The sequence below is a fragment of the Ranitomeya variabilis genome, chromosome 4 (assembly GCF_051348905.1).
Source record: "Ranitomeya variabilis isolate aRanVar5 chromosome 4, aRanVar5.hap1, whole genome shotgun sequence".
Lineage (NCBI taxonomy): Eukaryota > Metazoa > Chordata > Amphibia > Anura > Dendrobatidae > Ranitomeya > Ranitomeya variabilis.
The window spans coordinates 644,641,372-644,661,119 of record NC_135235.1 but is presented as its reverse complement, the minus strand read 5'-3'; the positions used below and the strand labels follow the sequence as shown (position 1 = coordinate 644,661,119).

General features: G+C 45.1%; 1 protein-coding gene across 1 annotated transcript in view; it reads right to left on the bottom strand.

The window, feature by feature from the left end:
* The window catches only part of LOC143767378 (uncharacterized), a 59,837-nt gene extending 42,160 nt beyond the window's left edge, over positions 1-17,677 (bottom strand). The window contains exon 1 of the mRNA XM_077255678.1: positions 17,556-17,677. The gene's annotated coding sequence lies outside the window, so the exon portion shown is untranslated. The remainder of the gene's footprint in view (positions 1-17,555) is intronic.
* Between the last annotated feature and the right edge of the window lie 2,071 nt (positions 17,678-19,748).

The window sequence follows — 19,748 nt, the reverse complement described above, 5'->3', positions numbered from 1 at the left end:
AGTGGTGTCAGAAATGAATGATGTTCCAAGGACACTGTATTGCCCACCAGACAAAACATCTGACAGATGACCAGAAGACCACGCTGAAGAAGATAACTCCTTCAACAACTCCAAGGGCGTTACAGGCTTTCCTTGGTCTAGTTTCTAATTGCAGAACTTGGATCACTGATGCCTCAGTCTTGATGCAGCCTCTGTACGATTGCATCAATGTGACCTCATTCTTTCTCTCAGATGCAGCCTTCAGCTCATTCAGGAAACTAAAAGACTCCATAGTCTCAATACAGCACTAGGCCTACCTGGCTAGGAGAAGCCATTTAATCTATACCTGATGGAAAAAGAAGGTCACGCCACCGGGGTCCTGACGCAGATGCCTCTAGGCTACTTCTTTAGCTCGCCTGGATCCAGTTGCAAGAGGAACCCCTTGTGCATGAGGGCAGTATTTGCAACACACGCCCTCCTGGACAAGACTGCTGACATTCATAGTCATCAGTTGATGATCCTGGCTCCACACCACATCTCAGCAATCCTTAACCAAACCCAGCAAAAACACCTCTCCACCGACAGGCATCTTCGCCTCCAGTGCTCTCTGATCTTGCCTGAAAATGTCACCATCTCCAGATGCACGGTGCTGAATCTGGCCATTCTACTCCCCTGGCAAGGGGGGATACGGACTCTTCTGATGATCAAAATCTGTGTGATATCTTTCAGTGGAAACTGGTCTTAATCCAGAGTGATGACCATGATTGTTTCAGCATCATGCAACAGGAAACAGCAGGATTACCCAATGTGGCAGATGAGCCACTGATAGTATTGAGCGATACCGTCCGATACTTGAAAGTATCGGTATCGGAAAGTATCGGCCGATACCGGCAAAGTATCAGATCTAATCCGATACCGATACCCGATACCAATACAAGTCAATGGGACTCATGTATCGGACGGTATTCCTGATGGTTCCCAGGGTCTGAAGGAGAGGAAACTCTCCTTCAGGCCCTGGGAACCATATTAATGTGTAAAATAAAGAATTAAAATAAAAAATATTGCTATACTCACCTCTCCGACGCAGCCTGGACCTTACCGAGGGAACCGGCAGCGTTCTTTGCTTAAAATGCGCGCTTTTCCTTCGTTCCGTGATGTCACGGCTTCTGATTGGTCGTGTGCCGCCCATGTGGCCGCGATGCGACCAATCACAGCAAGCCGTGACGTAATTTTCAGGTCCTTCTAGGCATTCAGTATTTTAAAATTACGTTCCGGCTTTGTGATTGGTCGCGTCGCGGTCACATGGGCGACGCGACCAATCACAAGCCGTGACGTCACGGGAGGCAGGAGACGCGCGCATTTTTAAAATTACGTCACGGCTTGTGATTGGTTGCGTGCCGCCCATGTGACCGCGACGCGACCAATCACAGCAAGCCGTGACGTAATTTCAGGTCCTGATGCCTATTTCTGCATTCAGGACCTGAAATCCAGGTCCAGGCTGCGTCGGAGAGGTGAGTATAGCAATATTTTTTATTTTAATTCTTTATTTTACACATTAATGTTGTATTTTACACATTAATGTTGTTTCGATACCGATACCCGATACCACAAAAGTATCGGATCTCGGTATCGATACCGATACTTGCGGTATCGGAATGCTCAACACTAGCCACTGACCAACCAGAGTTGATTCTTTACATAGATTGCTTCAGATTTGCAGATGATAACAGAAGATTCCGTATGGGACGTGCAGTCACCAGCAATCAAGAGATTCTATGGCCTAGAAGTCTGCAACCTAGTCTGTCAGGCCAGGAAAGAGAACGGATAGCACTGACCAAAGCCTGCAAGATGGCTGAAGGCAGAACTGCGAACATGTATACAGACTCCAGGTATTCGCATGGTATAGCACATGACTTTGGACCCATCTGAGCTGCAAGGGACTTCATCACAGCAAGCGAAACAATCGTGAAGCATCATGGAGCCATCAGAAACTTGCTGGATGCACTCCAACTACCAAAGATGGTGGCAATACTAAAAGTTAAAGCACATGGAAAAGTGAACACAGTAGAGGCACAAGGCAAAAACATGGCTGACATGGCAGCCAAGGAAGACAATATGGAGATGAGGGAGAGGTTGTAGAGCCGGACGGCTACTTCTTGACGACTCAGGTCAAGAAACCTGATGAGATGATGTCCTGGGATCTGCTCAAGAAACTACAAGACCAGGCTCCAAAGAGGAGAAGGAAAACAGGATGCGGAAGGGAGCAACACATGAAGAAGGAAGGGTAAACGCAATGGATTTCAAACCTTGCCTACCTCGGAGTATGTACCCTATGGTGGTTCAAAGGTCACAAAAGGGGCCACACACAAATCCAAGATACAGATGAATGATCTGATTGGCACCTACTGGTTCGGTCCAGGGATTTCCACCCGAACAGCTAAGTTTACTAGCAGCTGTTTGACCTGTGGCAAATGCAACCCTGGATGAGTGGAGAAAGTCCCCCCACATCATCTGGCCAGACCACTTTCCAGAGGATCCAGATTGGCCACATCCAGATGCCAGCAAGCTTAGGATTCAAATATGCCCTTCTGGTTATAGATGTATTCTCAGGATGGCCAGAAGCTTTCCCAGAGGGGAACCAGTCGGCAAAGACTACTACAAAGAAACTATTTTCAGAAATAGTGTGTAGATATGGGGTTCCAGAAGTGATAGAGAGTGATCAGGGACCCGTATTCAAAGCAAACCTGACACGAGAGATCTGCTCAGCAGTAGGGTCAGACTTAGGCCTACACACTCCCTACCATCCCCAAAGCAGCGGGTAAGTAGAAAGACTAAACGGGACACTTAAGAACAGGATGGTGAAAGGTTCCCAAGAGACAAACACCATGGCATGAGACACTCCCAATTGCATTGTTTAGTGTAAGGCACACTCCCAAAGGCCCAAACAAGCTGTCACCATATGAAATTTTGTTTGGTTCCAGCCCCAGGTTGGAGGCATTTTCCCTCAGCAGCTGACTACGCAATGACACCTTTTCTGCTTATGTGATCAAATTAACCAAAAATCTTGCTAATGTCCATTCTTGAGTTTTCTCTTCATTGCCAGATCCAGATTCAGTTTCCGGTACGCACTCCTTGAAGCCAGGTAACTGTGTGTTGGTGAAGAAGTTTGTCAGGAGAACACTCTATCTCAGATTTGATGGTCCTTTCCAAGTGCTGCTGATGACACCAACCTCTGTGAAATTGGAGGGAAGACCCACTTGGATCCACGCATCGCACTGCAAGAAAGCTTCCATACCAGAATGCTGCTGTGGATGCCCCGCCTGTCCTGATAGATGTCTTGCCTGACCTGCCTGATCAGGAATACATGCCGCCACTTGAGCAGCTGACATGTGCCCGGAATAGCCGCGGGTGGAATCACGATCCACCCACGGCTATTATCTAGTAAAATGCCGCTGTCAAATGCTGACAGCGGCATTTAACTCGGGCTTCCAGCCATCAGGCCGGAAACCTTCCCACCAGTGACCCCGTCACATGATCGCGAGTCACTGGTTCATTGGCATGACAACGAGAGGTCTCCTGGAGACCTCTATGGCTCAGTGCTGAATTGCTATGAGCGCCACCCTGTGGTCGGCACTCATAGCAAATGAGTAATTCTGCTATATAGAGGCGATCTGACCATCGCTTCTATGTAGCAGAGCCGATCGGGTTGTGGCAGCTTCTAGTCTCCCATGGAGACTATTAAAGCATGCCAAAAGTAAAAAAAAATGCTATTAGAAAAAAAACATAAAAGTTCAAATCACCCCCTTTTGCCCCACTCAAAATAAAACAAAGAAAAAAAAAACATACACATATTTGGTATCGCTAAGTTCAGAATTGCCTGATCTATCAATAAAAAAAGTATTAACCGGATTGCTAAGTGGTGTAGCGAGAAAAAATTAAAAACGCCAGAATTACTTTTTTTTTTGGTCACGGGCAATCAAAATATCGTATTTGCACTGAAATGGTATCATTAAATTCAAACAGCTTGGCATGCAAAAAATAAGCCTTCACCCAATCCGAGATCATGAAAAATGGAGACGCTAAGGGTATTGGAAAATGGCACAATTTTTATTTTTTTTTAAAGGGAACCTGTCACCCCCAAAATGGCTGGTGAGGTAAGCTCACCGGCATCAGGGCTTATCTACAGCATTCTGTAATGCTGTAGATAAGCCCCCAATGTTACCTGAAAGAGGAGAAAAAGACGTTAGATCATACTCACCCAGGGGCGGTCCCGCTGCGGTCCGGTCGGATGGGTGTCTCCGGTCCGCTCCGGCGCCTCCCATCTTCATTCCATGACGTCCTCTTCGGGTCTTTACGCCGCGGCTCCGGCGCAGGCGTACTTTGTCTGCCCTGTTGAGGGCAGAGCAAAGTACTGCAGTGCGCAGGCGCCGGGCCTCTCTGACCTTTCCGGCGCCTGCGCACTGCGTCGCCGCAGGTAGCACGGACATGCTGCGATCTGAAAAGATGCGCAGCATGTCCGGAGTCGCAGGGAAGTCGGATGCGTGTTTCCACGCATAGTGGACACGGGATTTCATAAAATCCCCTCCACTATGCTGGAACATCTGGACGCTGCGTGTTTGACGCTGCAGCTCTGCGCAGCGTCAAACAAGCAGCGTTTACTGACCGTGGACACATACCCTTAGCCTAATTGCGGGAAAGGCGTCAGTTACACATTAGTTGCTTAATCAGCCTGTTGCTATGCCTTAACCACAATATTCCATATAGATAACCAATAACAGACCATATGATCCTTAACTAACCTCCCCTTTCTATATGCAACTATAAAAACATACGTTACTCAAATAAAGGATCAGTATTGATGGAATGTTATTCTGTCACCTTGGTGGACAGTGTCATTCTTGAGCGCTCAAATACTCTAATAATTGGGAACGACAGCAGCACACATGGGGATAGATTTATCCTAACCAAACTATCTTCACTCACTCTTCACTCATGCCATTTTCCCCCCACCCCTTTTCCTTTTTATAACTGCACAATCGTATTTACTTTGTCAGTGCGCAGTCGTAATTTTTATTAATGGCACATATTTGTCTATTCTTGCCATAACTACTCATCATCTGCGTAGTTGTACAGAAAAGCTTTAAATCTGAACTTCTATTATTTTTCATGCATTTTTTCAACCTCCCTATAATATAGACTCTAAACCAGTGGCCCCATCCTGTAGCTCGAGACCCACATGTGGCTCGCAGCTGCCTGCCATCTTGGTGCATTAGCGCCAGTTGTAGCAAACAGCTATTAAGAACAGATCTCTAGATGGGAACTTGGGTGTAGCCTCTCGCAGAAGAGCCGGTCTGAATGGGGGTAAGATGGAAACCCCAGAGCTTGGCATACCGCCTTGGTGTGGTTGGTGGTCATCAAAAATCATCAAGAACGCACATAATCCGCACATGATTTTATCAAAGTCAGAACAGCAAGAATCAAAAATACTGTAGCTTTATTTAAAACATGAAATACCAGAAAGACAAAAAACGCAATGAAGAAATCATGGAGAATGGAGAAATCACCAACCACACAACTGAAGAACCGATATCAAATCTTTGTAGAGGTTGAAGATGGCACACCTAAGGATGAAGCACTACCAGCAAGCAAAAAAGAAAAGGGTACGCAGCAACAAGTGACAGCAAAAAGTACAGCCAAGAAGCAACGAAGAGTGGTGGTGGTGGGAGACTCACTACTGAGAGGCACAGAAGCAGCCATCTGCAGACCGGACATAACCGCAAGAGAAGTATGCTGCCTTCCAGGTGCAATGATCAAGGATGTGACTGATAGGACACCAAAGCTCTTCAGCTCCAAGGACGTCCACCCATTTCTTCTGATACATGTTGGCACCAATGACACCGCAAGGAAGGACCTACCGACAATCTGCAAGGACTTTGAAGAGTTGGGGAAGAAAGTAAAGGAACTGGATGCACAGGTAGTTTTTTCTTCTATCCTTCCAGTAGACGGGCATGGCACCAGGAGATGGAACAGGATCCTTGATGCGAACAACTGGCTAAGACGATGGTGCAGACAACAAGGATTCGGATTCCTGGACCACGGTGTGAATTACTTGTACGATGGACTCATCGCCAGAGACGGACTTCACCTCAACAAACCTGGGAAACACACATTCGCCAGAAGACTCGCTACACTCATCAGGAGGGCGTTAAACTAGAAGAAGAGGGGACGGGAAGAAAAGCATTAGACTCGTACAAAGAAGACCCAGGAAAACATACTCAGAAGGGAGGTAAGAACATTTCTAAAACAATCCACAGCGAGGAGATTGGAACAAAACAAAATCCTCTAAACTGCATGCTCGCAAATGCCAGAAGCCTGACAAACAAGATGGAAGAACTAGAAGCAGAAATATCTACAGGTAACTTTGACATAGTGGGAATAACCGAGACATGGTTAGATGAAAGCTATGACTGGGCAGTTAACTTACAGGGTTACAGTCTGTTTAGAAAGGATCGTAAAAATCGGAGAGGAGGAGGGGTTTGTCTCTATGTAAAGTCTTGTCTAAAGTCCACTTTAAGGGAGGATATTAGCGAAGGGAATGAGGATGTCGAGTCCATATGGGTCGAAATTCATGGAGGGAAAAATGGTAACAAAATTCTTATTGGGGTCTGTTACAAACCCCCAAATATAACAGAAATCATGGAAAGTCTACTTCTAAAGCAGATAGATGAAGCTGCAACCCATAATGAGGTCCTGGTTATGGGGGACTTTAACTACCCGGATATTAACTGGGAAACAGAAACCTGTGAAACCCATAAAGGCAAGAGGTTTCTGCTAATAACCAAGAAAAATTATCTTTCACAATTGGTGCAGAATCCAACCAGAGGAGCAGCACTTTTAGACCTAATACTATCTAATAGACCTGACAGAATAACAAATCTGCAGGTGGTCGGGTGTTGTGAATTTGGATTCTGGGCTCCCCCGGTGGCCGCTTGTGGAATTGGACTTGTCATCCTCTTTCCTGTTTCACCTGATTCCATCAGTAGTGGGTGTCGCTATTTAAGCTCATTTCTCTGGTGGTTTCTTGCCGGTCAACAATGTTATCTGATGCCTCTCAGTGCTTGTTCCTGCTTCTAGACAACTACTGATAAGTTGGACTTTTGTCCATGTTTTGTTTTGCCTATTTGTTCCAGTTCGCAGCTGAAGTTTTGTTACTGTGTCTGGAAAGCTCTCGTCGATCAGGGATTGCTACTCTGGCGTTATGAGTTAATGCCAGAGTTTAAGGTAATCTCTGGATGGTGTTTTGTTAGTATTTTTCTGCTGACCATGAAAGTATACTATCTGTCTTCTGCTATCTAGTAAGCGGACCTCAAATTTGCTAAGACTATTTTCCTGCTGCGTTTGTTGTTTCATCTGAACTCACCGTCATTATATGTGGGGGGCTACTGTCTTCTTTGGAATATTTCTCTAGAGGTGAGCCAGGTCTTATATTTCCCTCTGCTAGCTATTTAGGTCTTAGGCCAGAGCTGGGCATCTAGCGATAAATAGGAAATGCTACCTGGCTATTTCTAGTTGCGCGGCAGGCTTAGTTCATGGTCAGTATAGTTCCATCTTCCGAGAGCTTGTCCCTCTATAGGCTTGCTATGATCTCTGCCTGCAGAGATCATGACAGTTTGACCGGCCCATAAAGTGTTAAAGACCCAGGTTGAGAAAGGAGAGTTATAAGAAGTCTGCTGGAATTTTTTTTTTTTTTTTTTCCTCCAGTCTGCCTTGCTGCAGTCTTTTTTCTCTCTCTCCTCCTAATCTCTGTATGCTCTGTGTGCACCTGACAATAATGGATCTCCAGAGTGTAACTGCGGGTTTGAATAATCTCATCACGAAAGTACAAAATTTACAAGATTTTGTGGTACATGCTCCGGTATCTGAGCCGAGAATTCCTTTGCCGGAGTTCTTCACAGGGAATAGAGCTAGCTTCCAGAATTTCCGAAATAATTGTAAGCTTTATTTGTCCCTGAAGTCTCGTTCAGCTGGAGACCCTGCTCAGCAGGTTAGGATTGTGATTTCCTTGCTCAGGGGTGACCCTCAAGATTGGGCCTTCTCATTGCCAGCAGGGGATCCTGCGTTACGCGATGTGGATGCGTTTTTTCTGGCCTTGGGCTTGCTTTATGAGGAACCTCATTTGGAACTTCAGGCAGAAAAAACTTTGATGGCACTATCTCAGGGGCAAGACGAAGCTGAAGTTTTCTGCCAAAAATTCCGTAAATGGTCTGTGCTTACTCAGTGGAATGAGTGCGCCTTGGCGGCAACTTTCAGAGAAGGTCTCTCTGATGCCGTTAAGGATGTTATGGTGGGGTTCCCTTTGCCTGCAGGTCTGAATGAGTCCATGACAATGGCTATTCAGATTGATAGGCGTCTGCGGGAGCGCAAACCGATGCACCATCTGGCGGTGTCTATGGAAAAGACGCCAGAAAGTATGCAGTGTGATAGAATTCTGTCCAGGAGCGAGCGACAGAATTTTAGACGGAAGAATGGATTGTGTTTCTATTGTGGGGATTCTACTCATGTTATATCGGCATGCTCTAGGCGTACAAAGAAGCTTGATAAGTCTGTTTCCATTGGCACCATTCAGTCTAAGTTTATTTTGTCTGTAACCCTGATTTGCTCTTTGTCATCCATTGCCACGGACGCCTATGTTGACTCTGGCGCCGCTCTGAGTCTTATGGATTGGTCCTTTGCCAATCGTTGTGGTTTTGATTTAGAGCCTTTGGAGACTCTTATTCCTCTGAAGGGGATTGACTCCACCCCATTGGCTAATAATAAACCACAATACTGGACACAAGTAACCATGCGTATCAATCCGGATCACCAGGAGATTATTCGTTTCCTGGTGCTGTATAATTTACATGACGATTTGGTACTGGGATTGCCATGGTTGCAGTCTCACAACCCAGTCTTGGACTGGAGAGCTATGTCTGTGTTGAGCTGGGGATGTAAGGGTATTCATGGGGACGTACCTTTGGTTTCTATTTCGTCGTCCATTCCCTCTGAAGTCCCTGAGTTCCTCTCTGATTATCAAGACGTCTTTGACGAACCCAAGCTTGGGTCGTTACCTCCGCACCGTGAGTGCGATTGTGCCATAGATTTGATACCGGGTTGTAAATATCCAAAGGGTCGTTTGTTTAATTTGTCTGTGCCGGAACATGCTGCTATGCGGGAATATATAAAGGAGTCTTTGGAAAAGGGACATATTCGTCCATCTTCTTCTCCCTTGGGAGCTGGGTTTTTCTTTGTCTCAAAAAAAGACGGCTCTTTGAGACCATGTATTGATTATCGGCTTCTGAATAAGATCACTGTTAAGTATCAATACCCATTGCCATTGCTTACTGATTTGTTTGCTCGTATAGAGGGTGCTAAGTGGTTCTCTAAAATTGATCTTCGTGGGGCGTATAATTTGGTGCGGATCAGGCAGGGGGATGAGTGGAAGACCGCATTTAATACGCCCGAGGGCCACTTTGAGTATTTGGTCATGCCTTTTGGTCTTTCTAATGCCCCTTCGGTTTTCCAGTCTTTTATGCATGATATTTTCCGCGATTTTCTGGATAAATTTATGATAATATATCTGGATGATATTCTGATTTTTTCTGATGACTGGGACTCTCATGTCCAGCAGGTCAGGAGAGTTTTTCAGGTTCTGCGGTCTAATTCTTTATGTGTGAAGGGGTCTAAGTGCGTTTTTGGGGTCCAGAAAATTTCCTTTTTGGGGTATATTTTTTCTCCCTCTTCCATTGAGATGGATCCCGTCAAGGTGCAAGCTATTTGTGACTGGACTCAGCCCTCCTCTCTTAAGGGTCTTCAGAGATTTTTGGGCTTTGCCAACTTTTACCGCCGATTTATTGCTGGTTTTTCGGATGTCGTTAAACCACTGACTGATTTGACCAGACAAGGCGCTGATGTTGCTAATTGGTCCCCTCATGCTGTAGAGGCCTTTCAGGAGCTTAAGCGCCGTTTTGCCTCTGCCCCTGTGTTGCGTCAGCCTGATGTGAATCTGCCTTTTCAGGTTGAGGTTGACGCTTCGGAGATCGGAGCTGGGGCAGTGTTGTCGCAGAAAGGTTCCGACTGCTCCGTCATTAGGCCTTGTGCCTTCTTTTCTCGCAAATTTTCGCCCGCAGAGCGGAATTATGATGTTGGGAATCGGGAGCTTTTGGCCATGAAGTGGGCGTTTGAGGAGTGGCGCCATTGGCTCGAGGGGGCTAGGCATCAGGTGGTGGTATTGACTGACCACAAAAATTTGATTTATCTTGAGACTGCCAGACGCCTGAATCCTAGACAGGCGCGCTGGTCTTTATTTTTTTCTCGCTTTGATTTTGTGGTGTCATACCTACCGGGTTCTAAGAATGTTAAGGCAGATGCCCTTTCTAGGAGTTTTGACCCGGACTCTCCTGGTAATTCTGAACCCACAGGTATCCTTAGGGAGGGAGTAATTTTGTCGGCCGTTTCTCCTGATCTGCGGCGGTCCTTGCAAGAGTTTCAGGCGGATAGACCGGATCGTTGTCCGCCTGATAGACTGTTTGTTCCGGATGATTGGACCAGCAGAGTCATCTCTGAGGTACATTCTTCTGCATTGGCAGGTCATCCCGGAATTTTTGGTACCAGGGATTTGGTGGCAAGATCCTTCTGGTGGCCTTCTCTGTCACGAGATGTGCGAGTCTTTGTGCAGTCATGTGACGTTTGTGCTCGGGCCAAGTCTTGTAGTTCTCGGGCTAGCGGACTGCTGTTGCCCTTGCCTATTCCTAAGAGGCCTTGGACACACATCTCGATGGATTTTATTTCAGATCTGCCTGTTTCCCAGAAGATGTCTGTCATCTGGGTGGTCTGTGACCGTTTCTCTAAAATGGTCCATTTGGTTCCTCTGCCCAAGTTGCCTTCTTCTTCTGAGTTGGTTCCTCTGTTTTTTCAGAATGTTGTCCGATTGCACGGTATTCCTGAGAATATTGTTTCTGACAGAGGTACCCAATTTGTGTCTAGATTTTGGCGGGCATTCTGTGCTAGGATGGGCATAGATTTGTCTTTTTCATCTGCTTTTCACCCTCAGACTAATGGCCAGACCGAGCGGACTAATCAGACCCTTGAGACATATCTGAGGTGTTTTGTCTCTGCTGACCAGGATGATTGGGTTGCTTTTTTGCCATTGGCAGAGTTCGCCCTCAATAATCGGGCCAGTTCTTCCACCTTGGTGTCCCGGTTTTTCTGTAATTCGGGGTTTCACCCTCGATTTTCCTCCGGTCAGGTGGAGTCCTCGGATTGTCCTGGAGTGGATGCGGTGGTGGAGAGATTGCATCACATCTGGGGGCAGGTTATGGACAATTTGAAGTTGTCCCAGGAGAAGACTCAGCGTTTTGCCAACCGTCATCGTCGTGTTGGTTCTCGGCTTTGTGTTGGAGATTTAGTGTGGTTGTCTTCTCGTTTTGTCCCTATGAGGGTCTCTTCTCCTAAGTTTAAACCTCGGTTCATCGGCCCTTATAGAATATTGGAGATTCTTAATCCTGTTTCTTTCCGTTTGGACCTCCCTGCGTCCTTTTCCATTCATAACGTTTTTCATCGGTCGTTATTGCGCAGGTATGAGGTACCTGTTGTACCTTCTGTTGAGCCTCCTGCTCCGGTGTTGGTTGAGGGTGAGTTGGAGTACGTTGTGGAGAAAATTTTGGACTCTCGTGTTTCCAGACGGAAACTCCAGTATCTGGTCAACTGGAAGGGTTACGGCCAGGAGGATAATTCTTGGGTCAATGCATCTGATGTTCATGCTTCTGATCTTGTTCGTGCCTTCCATAGGGCTCATCCTGGTCGCCCTGGTGGATCTGGTGAGGGTTCGGTGCCCCCTCCTTGAGGGGGGGGTACTGTTGTGAATTTGGATTCTGGGCTCCCCCGGTGGCCGCTTGTGGAATTGGACTTGTCATCCTCTTTCCTGTTTCACCTGATTCCATCAGTAGTGGGTGTCGCTATTTAAGCTCATTTCTCTGGTGGTTTCTTGCCGGTCAACAATGTTATCTGATGCCTCTCAGTGCTTGTTCCTGCTTCTAGACAACTACTGATAAGTTGGACTTTTGTCCATGTTTTGTTTTGCCTATTTGTTCCAGTTCGCAGCTGAAGTTTTGTTACTGTGTCTGGAAAGCTCTCGTCGATCAGGGATTGCTACTCTGGCGTTATGAGTTAATGCCAGAGTTTAAGGTAATCTCTGGATGGTGTTTTGTTAGTATTTTTCTGCTGACCATGAAAGTATACTATCTGTCTTCTGCTATCTAGTAAGCGGACCTCAAATTTGCTAAGACTATTTTCCTGCTGCGTTTGTTGTTTCATCTGAACTCACCGTCATTATATGTGGGGGGCTACTGTCTTCTTTGGAATATTTCTCTAGAGGTGAGCCAGGTCTTATATTTCCCTCTGCTAGCTATTTAGGTCTTAGGCCAGAGCTGGGCATCTAGCGATAAATAGGAAATGCTACCTGGCTATTTCTAGTTGCGCGGCAGGCTTAGTTCATGGTCAGTATAGTTCCATCTTCCGAGAGCTTGTCCCTCTATAGGCTTGCTATGATCTCTGCCTGCAGAGATCATGACAGTCGGGCATCTAGGAAATAGCGACCACAATATTGTACAGTTTCACCTGTCTTTCACTAGGGGGACTTGTCAGGGAGTCACAAAAACACTGAACTTTAGGAAGGCAAAGTTTGACCAGCTTAGAGATGCCCTTAATCTGGTAGACTGGGACAATATCCTCAGAAATAAGAATACAGATAATAAATGGAAAATGTTTAAGAACATCCTAAATAGGCACTGTAAGCGGTTTATACCTTGTGGGAATAAAAGGACTAGAAATAGGAAAAACCCAATGTGGCTAAACAAAGAAGTAAGACAGGCAATTGACAGTAAAAAGAAAGCATTTGCACTACTAAAGCAGGATGGCACCATTGAAGCTCTAAAAAACTATAGGGAGAAAAATACTTTATCTAAAAAACTAATTAAAGCTGCCAAAAAGGAAACAGAGAAGCACATTGCTAAGGAGAGTAAAACTAATCCCAAACTGTTCTTCAACTATATCAATAGTAAAAGAATAAAAACTGAAAATGTAGGCCCCTTAAAAAATAGTGAGGAAAGAATGGTTGTAGATGACGAGGAAAAGGCTAACATACTAAATACCTTCTTCTCCACGGTATTCACGGTGGAAAATGACATGCTAGGTGAAATCCCAAGAAACAATGAAAACCCTATATTAAGGGTCACCAATCTAACCCAAGAAGAGGTGCGAAACCGGCTAAAAAAGATTAAAATAGATAAATCTCCGGGTCCGGATGGCATACACCCACGAGTACTAAGAGAACTAAGTAATGTAATAGATAAACCATTATTTCTTATTTTTAGGGACTCTATAGCGACGGGGTCTGTTCCGCAGGACTGGCGCATAGCAAATGTGGTGCCAATATTCAAAAAGGGCTCTAAAAGTGAACCTGGAAATTATAGGCCAGTAAGTCTAACCTCTACTGTTGGTAAAATATTTGAAGGGTTTCTGAAGGATGTTATTCTGGATTATCTCAATGAGAATAACTGTTTAACTCCATATCAGCATGGGTTTATGAGAAATCGCTCATGTCAAACCAATCTAATCAGTTTTTATGAAGAGGTAAGCTATAGGCTAGACCACGGTGAGTCATTGGACGTGGTATATCTCGATTTTTCCAAAGCGTTTGATACCGTGCCACACAAGAGGTTGGTACACAAAATGAGAATGCTTGGTCTGGGGGAAAATGTGTGTAAATGGGTTAGTAACTGGCTTAGTGATAGAAAGCAGAGGGTGGTTATAAATGGTATAGTCTCTAACTGGGTCGCTGTGACCAGTGGGGTACCGCAAGGGTCGGTATTGGGACCTGTTCTCTTCAACATATTCATTAATGATCTGGTAGAAGGTTTACACAGTAAAATATTGATATTTGCAGATGATACAAAACTATGTAAAGCAGTTAATACAAGAGAAGATAGTATTCTGCTACAGATGGATCTGGATAAGTTGGAAACTTGGGCTGAAAGGTGGCAGATGAGGTTTAACAATGATAAATGTAAGGTTATACACATGGGAAGAAGGAATCAATATCACCATTACACACTGAACGGGAAACCACTGGGTAAATCTGACAGGGAGAAGGACTTGGGGATCCTAGTTAATGATAAACTTACCTGGAGCAGCCAGTGCCAGGCAGCAGCTGCCAAGGCAAACAGGATCATGGGGTGCATTAAAAGAGGTCTGGATACACATGATGAGAGCATTATACTGCCTCTGTACAAATCCCTAGTTAGACCGCACATGGAGTACTGTGTCCAGTTTTGGGCACCGGTGCTCAGGAAGGATATAATGGAACTAGAGAGAGTACAAAGGAGGGCAACAAAGTTAATAAAGGGGATGGGAGAACTACAATACCCAGATAGATTAGCGAAATTAGGATTATTTAGTCTAGAAAAAAGACGACTGAGGGGCGATCTAATAACCATGTATAAGTATATAAGGGGACAATATAAATATCTCGCTGAGGATCTGTTTATACCAAGGAAGGTGACGGGCACAAGGGGTCATTCTTTGCGTCTGGAGGAGAGAAGGTTTTTCCACCAACATAGAAGAGGATTCTTTACTGTTAGGGCAGTGAGAATCTGGAATTGCTTGCCTGAGGAGGTGGTGATGGCGAACTCAGTCGAGGGGTTCAAGAGAGGCCTGGATGTCTTCCTGGAGCAGAACAATATTGTATCATACAATTATTAGGTTCTGTAGAAGGATGTAGATCTGGGGATTTATTATGATGGAATATAGGAATATAGGCTGAACTGGATGGACAAATGTCTTTTTTCGGCCTTACTAACTATGTTACTATGTTAAAATAAACAACCTAAATTGCCTAAAACGTACAGAAATGGTGCAGAAAATCTGCAACATCAAAAACGCACTAAAATGTCACCGTGTGAACGCAGCCTGAAGACGCTGCTGAACTGTGCGGCTTTTTTCCTATCGGAGCCTTGACCCCTTCACGACATGCCCCGTACTAGTACGGCGCATGTCGTGTCTCCCCCTTTGATGTGGGCTCCGGCGCTGAGCCCACATCAAAGTCCCGACATGTCAGCTGTTATGTACAGCTGACATGTGTGCGCAATAGTGGCAGGTGGAATCGCGATTCACCTGCTGCTATTAACCAGTTAAATGCCGCTGTCAAACGCTGATAGCAGAATTCAACTACGTCTTCCGGCCGCGCGGCCGGAAATGAGCGCATCACCGACCCCCGTCACATGATCGGGGGTCAGCGATGCATCAGGATAGTAACCATAGAGGTCCTTGAGACCTGATGTGGGCCTGCTGTGAGCCCCACCCTGTGGTCGGCGCTCATAGCAAGCCTGAAATTCAGCTACAGAGCAGCGATCATCAGATCCAGTTGTGCCAGCTTCTAGTCTCCCACGGAGGCTATTGAAGCATGGCAAAAGTAGAAAAAAAATGTTTTAAAAAAATATGATCACTAAACAGCGTAGCGAGAAAAAAAATTATTATCTCCAGAATTATGTTTTTTTGGTTGCCTCGACATTGCATTAAAATGCAATAATGGGCGATCAAAAGAACGTATCTGCACCAAAGAGGTATCATTAAAAACTTCAGCTCGGCACGCAAAAAATAAGCCCTCAGGCGACCCCAGATCACAAAAAATGGAGACGCTACGGGTATCGGAAAATGGCGCAATGTTTTTTTTGTTTTTGTTTTTTTTAGCAAAGTTTTGAATTTTTTTTCACCACTTAGATAAAAATAACCTAGACATGTTAGGTGTCCATGAACTCGTAATGACCTAGAGAATCACAATGGCAGGTCAGTGTTAGCAGTTAGTGTACCTAGCAAAAAAGCCAAACAAAAAATGGGATTGCACTTTTTTTTTTGCAATTTCACCACACTTGGAATTTTTTTCCGATTTTCCAGTAAAAGACATGGTAAAACCAATGGCGTCGTTCAAAAGTACAACTTGTCCCGCAAAAAATAAGCCCTCATTTGATCATATTGATGGAAAAATAAAAAAAAGTTATGGCTCTGGGAAGGAGGGGAGCGAAAAACGAAAACGCAAAAACGAAAAAGGGCTGCGGCGTGAAGGGGTTAAAAAACCACATCTGCGTTTCCAATTGCAGAATCAAAGCTTTTCGATGTTCTTAAAAAGGCTGCTTCAAATCTTCACCAAAAATGCATCAAATACGGGAAAAGGCATGAAAAAAAACCGCAATAATGAGAGAATGAGGACAATAAAGGCGTCAGTTATATATAGCACATAACTATGGCGACTCTTAATATAAGTAATGATACTAAGGAGAACCGAGAGTCAAAACTAGCCAATATAAATTTACAAAAGGTTAAATTTTATTTCAGAAAATCACATACATAAAACTATATCATACGGTAGTAAGTAGCAACTATATCCTAGGTACATCAAAAAATGCGATCCAGGGGACCACAGAGCACAAATGAATTCAATAAACACTGCTTCCCAAACATGTGCATGTCAATGAGTACTCTCACACACATGGGACCTGCTAACAGTGGCAAGTGGTGATAGAACCAAGCAGTATACTTCTAAGAACGTTGTCAAGTCAATTCCCCACATATCATAAGGCAGTGAAAACCAACTAACGTAGTTAGATAAATTTATTTACCCATATGTGTGCAGGCGTCCTGTGTGGATCCTGGATCGCAGACCCCAACGCGCGTTTCGCGTGCAAATCTCGTCGCTTCCTCAGGGGGCCCCCTGAGGAAGCGACGAGATTTGCACGCGAAACGCGCGTTGGGGTCTGCGATCCAGGATCCACACAGGACGCCTGCACACATATGGGTAAATAAATTTATCTAACTACGTTAGTTGGTTTTCACTGCCTTATGATATGTGGGGAATTGACTTGACAACGTTCTTAGAAGTATACTGCTTGGTTCTATCACCACTTGCCACTGTTAGCAGGTCCCATGTGTGTGAGAGTACTCATTGACATGCACATGTTTGGGAAGCAGTGTTTATTGAATTCATTTGTGCTCTGTGGTCCCCTGGATCGCATTTTTTGATGTACCTAGGATATAGTTGCTACTTACTACCGTATGATATAGTTTTATGTATGTGATTTTCTGAAATAAAATTTAACCTTTTGTAAATTTATATTGGCTAGTTTTGACTCTCGGTTCTCCTTAGTATCAATAATGAGAGAATATTGTTATTAGTCCGTGTGGTGTGGACACCTGCAGTAAACGTGTGTGTATGAGCTGTACAAAGCAGAGCCACGCATACTGAGCAGGAACCGCCTGTGTATGAGGTGTACGGAGTGGAGACGCGTGTGTGTACGGCCTATGTAAAATGCAGAGCTGCATATGCATGGAGTGGAGCCGGGTGTACATGGCGTATGTACGGAGAGGAGCTACACATGTACGGCGTGTGTACAGAGAGCTATGCATGTATGATGAATAGCCACACATGCACGGTGTGAGTACGGAGCAGATCTGCACATGTACAAATGGAGCAACAGAGATACACCTACCTTGTGTCAGCACTGAGGGGGTCACTGTCCCCTACACCCTGTGTCCAGTAATGGGGAATCTCCAGCACCTGCAGAGCCCAGGATCTGTGGTGAGGTCACAGGTGAGGAGGAGTCAGGGGTCAGATGATCAGGGGCCTCAGTGTATGATGTGAATGGAGCGGAGTTGTACATGTAGGATGTGGAGTCGTGCATGTACAACGCATGTATATGACATGGAGCTACGTGAGAATGGAGAGGAGTGAGCGTATGTGTACGTGGCGCGTGTGTAAAGAGATGGACAAACTGCCCTCGTTCCCCCTTGAATAAAATGTAACTTGTTGTGATGTATATTGTGAACTGTGACTTGTGATAATGATGTTGATAATGTTTGACAGTAAAAATATTAACTCTAATTGTTTGGGATTATCCCAGATTGGGAGGGGCTAAATTGAAGGGAAAGTGACAGTTTCCAGTCAGGGAGTGCTATAGAGCCTGGAGTGCGTAGAGAAATAACCTAAGGTCCAGTGTGAGCAGAGCCATGTACTGGGGTGTCCCAAAATATAGAGGAGACCGTGGCAGAGATAGTGTTATCCAGAGTAAAAGTGACTAAGAGACGGAGTGATTGTCAGGAGATGGGTCCTGAGAAAGAACACCTAGAAGGCCCAGAGCTTATAGGACCTGAAGGTAACAGGCCCAGACAGCACTGAGTATGCGAGATGAGTAGAGTTCCCTGGGCAGGAGTTCCAGAGCGTCAGCATTAGTGATGAGCGAACATACTCATTACTCGAGATTTCTCAAGCACGCTCGGGTGTGCTCTGAGTATTTTTTAGTGCTCGGAGATTTAGTTTTCATCGCCGCAGCTGAATGATTTACAGCTATTAGCCAGCATAAGTACATGTGGGGGTTGCCTGGTTACTAGGGAATCCCCACATGTAATCAAGCTGGCTAAGAGCTGTAAATCATCCAGCTGCCGCAAAAAAAACTAAATCTCCGAGCACCAAAAAATACTCGGAGGACACCCGAGCATGCTCGGGAAATCTCGAGTAACGAGTATACTCGCTCATCACTTGTCAGCATCAGAGAAGATAAGTACCAGCCATTCTGGCACCATAGCTCCTCTAAAGGGAAAGGAGAAGCGGAACCGTGAGTCGAGTAAAGGGCTCATTCTAAACAGGACTGTAGTGTGGAGCTGGGTTGTGGTGAAGTAATGGGAAACGGTAAAAAGTAAAGAGAAACAGTGAGAACAGAAGACAAGAGAGAGAAAAGAGGCAGGAATCTGTGTATGGAAAATGCTCTGTGTTGAAAGAAATTTTCACCAAGATATGTGCCTGCTATGAGCTATCTCCTGTATATAACCCTCCCGGGTTAGGCTATGTGCGCACCTTGAGTATTTGCTTGCAGAAATTTCTGCAAGGTTTCTGCATCTCTTGGCAGCAAAAACGCTACAGAAAAAATGCACGTTTTGCCACGGTTTTTGGTGCATAATTGTGGCGGTTTTGAATGCATTTTTTGTATGCGTTTTTTGTACAGCAATGAAGGTTTTTTTTTTTAGCTAGGTAAAGATATTAAAAAAAAACAGTTTTGTAGTGCTATTTCTTGGTTCAACACCACCTTTTTCATTCTGATGCAGTGGCATCAGAGCAATGGGATTAGGGCTTTGTTTCAGTAGCTGTCATTGACACCAAGCCTTATGCTTAGGCCTCTTTCACACATCAGTTTTTAGAATCAGTCACAATCCGTCAAAGTGTTGAAAAGATGGATCCTGTGCAGATTGGATAAAACTGATGCACTGGATCCGTTTTTTTGACGGATCCATCGAAGCAGCTTCTGCAGGAATTTAAAGGACCAGAATTGAGGAGAGAAAGAAGAGAGAGAGAGAGAGAGATTTTCCCTGAATGGAAAAATCGGTTAAATTTCTTCCAGGCACGCTTAATTTCGAGAAACGAAATCCGTCGCTGGATTCCGTCTTTTGACCGACAGCGATGGATCCTGCGCCCATAGGCTTCCATTATAGCCAATGACGGACAGCGCAGGATCCGTCGCTATCCGACATAAAACATTACTTTGTCCGTTGTCTCCGGCCGACGGACGGACAAAGACTTTACGATGGATGAAACGGAAGGCCATTCGTCACAATCCGTCGCTAATACAAGTCTATGAGAACAAAACGGATCCAGCAGCAACATTTGCTGGATTCGTTTTTTTCTAAAAAAC